The sequence below is a fragment of the Sapajus apella genome, unplaced genomic scaffold (assembly GCF_009761245.1).
Source record: "Sapajus apella isolate SASKATOON/1434 unplaced genomic scaffold, GSC_monkey_1.0 scaffold140, whole genome shotgun sequence".
Taxonomy (NCBI): Eukaryota; Metazoa; Chordata; class Mammalia; order Primates; family Cebidae; genus Sapajus; species Sapajus apella.
In genome coordinates, this window is record NW_022437080.1 from 1,898,571 (window position 1) to 1,907,460 (window position 8,890).

The 8,890-nt window shown below is 32.0% G+C and overlaps 1 non-coding gene across 1 annotated transcript; it reads left to right on the plus strand.

The window, feature by feature from the left end:
* The first annotated feature begins 8,298 nt into the window (after window positions 1-8,298).
* On the plus strand, window positions 8,299-8,405 carry LOC116540493. The gene has a single exon (XR_004264468.1). It is a non-coding gene; the product is annotated as a U6 spliceosomal RNA (small nuclear RNA).
* The last annotated feature ends 485 nt before the right edge of the window (window positions 8,406-8,890 follow it).

The window sequence follows — 8,890 nt, forward strand, 5'->3', positions numbered from 1 at the left end:
AGCTGAGCAGGTTAATACAAAAAAACTCTGCAAACTGATGTTCTTTGTCCTTACTTTTCTCACCTTTTTTCAAAAGATAAATTTACTTAAAATTATAAACAAGTATTTTGAGTGTCTAACATATATTAACGTAATATGTAACAATAATGTAACAAAAAGGGAGAAGAGAGGCTAGATTTACATAGAAGTAACATTTTTATATCATAATTGAGTAAGTTAGTATAAATCTGAAGTGAATTCTGACAAGTTAAGATGTGTATGGTTAGCCCTAAAACAACTACATCATTAAAAAGTAATTAAGAAATGGAAATATTACACTCAAATATTTTCACTTAATACCAAAGACCACAGTAAAGGAGAAATAGGGAAACCAAAAAGACATGAGACATATTTTAAAAAGATAGATATAAATCTATGTTAACAATAATATTAAATTAGAATAAACAGTTCAATAGGCAAAGATTTTCAAACTGGGTATATATATCTAGAGTTATTCAAACTACAAAATATAGCAGAGCAGTTCTCCACAAGATTGCCCTCACTTTTGACACCTACTACAAATTTACAGGGTTCCTAAAACCACCCTCAGTTTCAATAATTCACAATAACAAATCAGAAAACTCACTAAAAGATATTACATTCCAATTATGATTTATTACATGGAAAGGCTACATATTAAAATTAGCCAAAAGAAGAGACACATAGGGCAGGGTCTGGGAGTGCTCCAAATGCAGAGTTTCTGATGTCCTCTCCTTATGGTGTTGTAACACGTTGTTTTGCTGACACGAGTGCACAAAGTATTGCCAACAAAGGAACCTTACCTGAATGGTCAGAGGTTTTACAGGGGCTTTATTGTAGAGGTATAATTGATTGATTCACTGCCCACATGGTTAAATTCGGTCTACAGGTCAACTGATAGGCCAAATGACCCAAATGCTCCCTCACTCTAAATAACATGGTTGGTCTTTCTAGCATGGTCAGCTCCTAACCTAAGCCAAATAATTGGTCTTTCTGGTTTGGACACCCACAACCCTAATGCTGATGGGTGTAGCCAGCCCTATTCTAAGATTTGAAATAATTAGCTCTCACCCTAAACAAAGACAGTTCTATCAAGTTTGAGGTAGATTATCTCCCAGAAGCTTAGGGCAAAGGCTAGACATTTCATCAGAAAAAAACAAATTCTTTACCACACTAAACACACACACACACACACACACACACACACACACACACACACACACAATAATTACAAACATATATGTACCTAACAACAAAATCCCAAAATACACAAAGCAAAAGTTCACAGAATTACATAAAATACTGACAAGTTACAATAATAGTTGGAGAATCCAGTACCAAACTTTTAATAACGGATAGAACAACTAGGCAGATTAAGAAACAGAAGAAATAAAAAACACTATGAACCAGTTAACAGATATCTATGTAATACTCCACCCAGCAACAAATGGGCAAACATTCCTTTCAGAATGGAATATTCTTCAGGACAGACCAGGTGCTAGGTTAGAATACAAGCCTCAACCAATTTATAAGAATTGAAATCATATAAATTATGCTCTCCCATTACAATAAAATGAAATTTCAAATCAGAAACAGAAACAAATATGGGAAATTTTCAAATATGTAGAAATTAGCATACTCCTAAATTACCAGTGTATCAAAAAAGCAATCATAAATGAAATTAGAAAATGCTTTGATATAAAGGAAAGTGAAGATATAATTTACCAAAAATGTATGAGATGAAGGTAAGCAGTGCTCACTTGGGAAGTTACAACTGTAAATGCCCCAATTAAAAATAAAGATCTTCAAATCAACAACGAAAGCTTACCCCTTAAGATGCTTGAAAATGAAAAGCAGACTAAATCTAAACCTAGCAGAAGGAAGGAAACATAAAGATTATAATAGAAAATAATGAAATAGAGAATAGGAAAACAAGAGGGAAAATCAGCAAAATCAGAAGTTTGTTCTTTGAAAAAAAAATCAACAAAATTGTCAAATATTCAGCTAGACTGATCAAAAGGAAAAAAGAGAAGATTCATCTTGCAAAAGTCGAGAATTAAAGTGGCAGCATTCCTATTGACCTTACAGAAATAAAAAGCACTGTAAGGGAATATTATGAACACTGGTAGGCCAACAAATTATATAACTTAGATGAAATACACAAATCCCTAGAAAAACACAAACTACTGAAGCTAAAAAGAAAAAAATAGAAATTCTGAATACATATACGATAAATACATATATCAAATTAGTCACTGAAAAAAATTTTCACAGAGGAAAACCTGAGCCTACAAGGCTTTATTGGGAAACCTTACCAAACATTTAAAGAACAATTAATACCAACTATTTACAAAATCTTTCCCAAAAAATAAAAAGAAAGGAATGTTCTCCAACTCATTGTATGTGACAGTATTTCCATAGTACCTCAACTATACAAAGTCATCACAAGAAAAGAAAATAACAGACCAATTTCTTTTCTGAATTTAAATACAAGAATCCTTAATCAAAACTGAGAACCTAAATCCAGACATATTTTTAAAATATCATACACCATAACTAAGTGAAATTTATCCTAAGAAGGTAAGATTGGTTTAACATGTGAAAATTAATGTAATGCATGGTATCAATAGACTAAAGGGTAAAGCACATGATCATCTGCATAGATAAAGAGCATTTGCCAAAAATCCCATACCCTTTCATGATAGAACCACTTACCACCTAGGAATAGAAGAAAACTTCCTCAGTCTGAGAATGGGTATTAGTATTAAAAACCCCAAAGCTAACATTATGTTTAATGGTAAAAGATTGAATATTTTTCCTGCAAGACAAAAATAAGAAAAAGATGTCTGCTGTCACCGCTTCTATTCAAGATTATACCTGAGGCCTAGCAAGGCTATTAGCCTAAAACAGAAACAAGAAAAAAAGAAAAGTCATCCATATTATCAAGACAGAAATAAAACCATTTATGGTTTTTGATGTCATATCTTTGAATATAGACAATCCTAAAGAAGCTTCTCTACAGATATACAGAACTGTAAAATTATTTTGGCAAATGTTGCAAGGTACAAGATCAATATACAAACATCATTTGTAATTCTATGGACTAGCAATGAACAATTTAAAAATGAAATTAAGATTGCATCAAGATGACAAAAATACTAAGAAATAAATTTAATGAGTGAACACAAAACTATGAAACATTATTGGAAGATATTAAAGAAGACCTAAACAAATTGAAAGATCTCCCACATTCATGAATTAGAAGACTTAATAATGTTAAGCTGTCAATATTTCCCAAATTGATTTAAATTCAATGCAATGAGATAGGTTTTTTGTAGAATTGACAATCTGATCCTAAAATTCATAAAGAAATTCAAGAAGCCCAGAATTTTCAGAACAATTTTTGGAGGAAAAGAAAAGTTGTAGACTCCCATTTTATCATTTCAAAACTTACTATAAAGCTAATGAAGACAGGATAATATTGGCATGAGGCTAGAAATGTAGATAAATGGAATAGAATTCAAAGTCCAGAAATAAACCTTTACGTTTACAATCAAGTAATTTTTTACAATGTTGCCAAGAAAACTTAATGAAGAAAGAATAAACTTTTCAAAGAATGGTGCTGGATCAGCTGGATATCCACATGCAGAAGAATGAATTTAGGCTTATTTTTCACAGCATACAGTAAAACTAAGTCAACTGGATCACAGACCTAGAAGTAAGAGCAAAAATTATAAAAACACCTGGGAAAAACATAGGAGTAAATCTTCACAAACTTTGGTTAGGAAACGCATTCTTAGATGTGACACCAGAAGCACAAATAATAAAATAAAAAATAGATAAATTGAACTTCATCAAAATTTAAAACTTTGATGCTTCAAAGGACACCATGAATGAAGTGAAAGGACAATCTACATAATGGGAAAACATTTTTGCAAACCAGGTATCTGATGAGGGACTTGCATCTAGAATACATAAAGAACTCTTACTATTCAATAATATAAAACAAATAACCCAATTACAAATCTGAGGAAAAGATCTGAATAGACGTTTCTTCAGAGAAGCTATGCAAATGGTGAATAAGCATATAAAAACATGCTCAGCAAAAAATAGAGTAACAATTATTGACAGGGATATCAAGAAACTGGGATTTTCATGCATGCTGATGAAAATGTAAAATGGTGAAGCCACTTTAAAAAACAGTTTGGAAGTTTCAAAACTGTTAAACGTAGAGTTACAATATTACCCTGAAATTTCACTCCTGAGTATATTTCATTTCCTTTCAATATATGCCGAGAAGAGGAATAGCTGTATCATACGGTGGTTCTATTTTTAAATTTTTCAGGAAACTGCATATTGTTTTCTATAGTGGTGATACCAAATGTACACTCCCACCAACAATGTACAAGTGTTCTCTTTTCTCCACACTCACATCAATGCTTGTTACCTCTTATTTTGTGATAATAGCCATCCTAGCAGATGTGGGGAAATATTTCGTTATGGTTTTGATTTGCATTTCCCTGATGATAGTAATATTGAACACGTTTACATATATCTTTTGGCCATTTGTATGTCTTTGAAAAATGTCTATTCAAGTCCTTTGCCTGCTTGAGGAGGTATTTTTGTTTGCTACTGATTTGTATGAGTTCCTCATATATTTTGGATATTAACCCCTCATTAGATATATGATTTAAAAATATTTTCCCTCATTCTGTAGGTTGCCTTTACATTTTTTTATTGTTTCTTTTGCTGTGCAGAAGCTGTTTAGTTGATGTAGTACCACTTATTTTTGTTTTTGTTGCCTGTCCTTTGGAGTCATTTTTAAATATCACCACCAAGATCAATGTCAAACAGCCCTTTCCCTATGTTTTCTTCTAGTAGTTTTATAGTTTCAGGTCTTACATTTGAGTCTTTATCCATTTTGAGTTAATTTCTCTGTATGGCGTAAGATAAGGTTTTGATTTTATTCTTTTGCATGTGGATATCCAGTTTTCTCAGCACCACTGATGACAGTGTACTTTCCCCATTGCATACTCTTGATGCCCTTGTCAAAGATTAGATGACTGTATATGTGTGGCTTTATTTCTGGGCTCTCTATTGTATTCCATGTATCTACCTATCTGTTTTCACACCAGTATCATGTTGTTTTGATTACTACAGCTTTGTAATATTGTTGGAAATTGAAAAGTCTGATGCTATCAACTTTGTTCTTCTTACTCAAGATTGCTTTGGCTATTTGGGGTCTTCTATAGGCTCCATACAAATTTTGGGATTGTTTTTTCTATTCTGTAAGAAATGACATTGAAATTTTGATTGGGATTGCATTGAATCTGTAGATAACTTTGGAAAGCAAGGACACTTTAAGAACACTGTTCCTTCCAGTGTATGAACATGGGATATTTTTCCATTTATTTATGTCTTCTTTAATTTCTTCATCAATGTCTAATAATTTTAGTGTGTCGATTGGTTCACCTCCTTGGTTAAATTTATTTCAAAGTATTTTATTATTTCGATGCTATTGTAAATAAGATTGTTTTCTTAATTTATTTTTAAGATAATTTGCTATTAGTATATGAAAATGCAACTGATTTTTGTATATTGCTTTTGCATCTCATACCTTCACTGAATGCATTTATTATTTTAAACAGTTATTTGGTAGATTCTTATGTTGTTCTGTAAGTAAGATCACATTTTCCACAAACACAAACAATTTTACTTCTTTCTTTCCAATTTGGAGGCATTTTGTTTCATTTTCTTTCATTGCTCTGGCTAAAACTTCCAGTACTGTGTTGAATGGAAGTGGTGAGAGTGGGCATACTTGTCTTGTTCCTGATCTTAGAGAAAGCTGTCACATTTTTATAATTAACTATGATGTTAGCTGTAAGCTTGTTATATATGGCCTTTATTACATTGAGGAGTATTCCTTCTATAGCAAATTTGTTGAGAGTTTTTATTATAAAAGAATGTTAAATTTTCTCAAATGATTTTTCTGTATCTATCGAAATGATCATATGGTTTTTATTCCTCATTCTGTTAAACTGGCATATGGTGTTTATTGAATTGCATATGTTGAATCGCCCTAACAACCTAGAGCTAAATCCCACTTGATCATTGCGTACGATCTTTGTAATGTGCTGTTGAATTTGGGTTACTAATACTTTGTTGAGAATTTTTGTATCTATGATAATCAGTGATATCATCCTGTAATTTCTTTTCCTGTACTGTCCTTTTCTGGATTTGGTATGAAGATAATGCTGGCCTCATAAAATGAGTTTGTAAGTGTTCTCTGCTCTTCAATTTTGTGTAAGACTTTGAAAAGGATTGGCAATAATTCTTTAAATGTGTGGTAGAATTCACCCATGAAGCTATATCTCATCCTGGGATTTTCTTTGCTGGGAGGTTTTTTTACTTGTTTGGATTTTTATATTTTCATAATTCAGTCTTGGTGGATTGTATGTTTCTGGGAACTTTTTCTAGGCTCGCTAACTTGTTGTCACGTGATTGTTCATAGTAGTCTCATGAGCCTACGATTTCTGTGGTATCAATTATAATGTCTCTTCTTTCATTTATGATTTTATTTATTTGAATCTATTTTTTCTTTTTATTAGTCTAGCTACACGTTTGTAAATTTCATTTACCTTTTCAATTTATCAACTTTTCATTGTCTTTTTAGTCTATTTTTATTTCTGCTCTAATCTTTATTATTTCTTTCTTTCTGCTAACTTTGTTTCAAAGTATTGTTTTTTATTTATGTTTTGATTTCTTCTTTGACCCATTAGTTGTTCAGGAGTATATTGTTTAATTTCCACATATTTATGAATTTTCCAGTTTCCCTCCTGTTACATCAGTGTGTAAATTATATCTCAAAAAAAGCTGGAAGGTTTTTTTAATGTGACACACATACAGAGGCTACCTGTTCAATTTTTGGCTCATTCATATGTAGGAAAGTTTTTTTACTATTATGCAGAATTGCTGTTTACAGTATGTCAATGAACTAACCTGTCTTAACATATTTGAAATTGTTCAGATACAATTCTTATAAAGACAACAGGTAAGCTCTGAAAGTGAAAATTTTATGTATTACAGATAATTTAAAGCAAAACAGGCTCCTGTAACTGATAAATGACTTCAACAAAGTTTCAAGATATAAAATCAATGTACAAAAATCAGTAGCATTTCTATGCACCAATAATACTCAAGCTGAGAGCCAAATCAAGAACACAATGTCATTTACAGTAGCCATAAAAATGGTAAAATATCTAAGAATCTAATCAAAGAGAATAAAGATCTCTAGAAAGTGAACTACCTAAAACTGCTGAAAGAAATCACAGATGACACAAACAAATGGGAAAATATTCATGAGTATGAATTGAAAGAATCCCTATTATTATAAATGGCCATACTGCCCAAATCAATCTACAGATTCAATACTGTTCTTATTAAACTGTCAATATCAGTTTTCAGAGAATTAGAAAACTCTATTCTAAGTTTCACATGGAACTAAATAAGAGCCCTAATGGCCAAAGCAAGTCTAACTAAAAAAACAAAACAAAACAAAAACAAAATCAAAGCCAGAGGCATCACGTGATTCAACTTCAAACTGTACATAAAGCTACAGTAACCAAAACAGCATGGTGTTTATAAAAAAAATAGACACATAGACCAAAGTAACAAAATGGAGAACCCAGAAATGAAGCCACACACCTACAGCCATCTGATCTTTGACAAAGTAGACAAAAATAAACAATGGGAAAAGGACTCTCTATTCAATAAATGATGCTGGGATAGCTGGCTAGCTATGTACAGTAAAATGAAACTGCCTCCCTACCTTTAACCATTTAAAAAAAATTCACTTAAGATGAATTAAGATTTAGATATAAGACCTCAAACTAGAAGAATCCTGGAAGAAAAGCTAGGAAACACCATTCTTGACATTGTCTTTGAGAAAGAAGTTATGACTAAGTTCTTAAATGCAATTGCAACAAAAACAAAAATTGATGAGTGGGACCTAATTAAACTAAAGAGCATTTGCACAACAAAAGAAACTATCAACAGAGCAAACAAATTACAGAATGGGAGAAAATATTCACAAACTATGTATCTGACAAAAGCCTAATATCCAGAATCTGTAAGGAATTTAAACAATTCAACAAGTAAAAAAAAATTCATTAAAAAGTGGGCAAAGGACTTGGACAGACACTTCAAGATGTTGGCTGCTTGTATGAAAGAAGACATACAAGCAGCCAACAGACATTAAAAAAAAAAAAAAGAAGAAAAGCTGTGTTCGTTTCAGCAGCACATATACTAAAATTGGAACTATACAGACAAGATTAGCATGGCCCCTGCACAAGGATGACATGCAAATTTGTGAAGTGCTCCTTATTTTTTTATTATCTCAATAGATGCAGAGGAGACCTTTAACAAGATTCAACAGCCATCCATGCTAAAAAACCCTCAATAAACTATGTATCGATGGAACGTATCTCAAAATAATAAAAGCTATTTATGACAAACCCACAGCCAATATCATACTGAACAGGCAAAAACTGGAAGCATTCCCTTTGAAATCTGGCACTAGACAAGGATGCCCTCTCTCACCACTCCTATTCAGTATAGTATTGGAAGTTCTAGACAGAGCAATCAAGCAAGAAAAAGAAATAAAAAGCATTCGATTAGGAAAAGAGAAAGTCAAATTGTCTCTATTTGCAGATGACATGACTGTATATTTAGAAGACCCCATCATCTCAGCCCAAAATCAATAAGCAACTTCAGCAAAGTCTCAGGATACAAGATCAATGTGTAGAAATCACAAACATGCCTATACACCAATAACAGACAAACAGAGAGCCAAATCATGAGTGAACTTCCATTC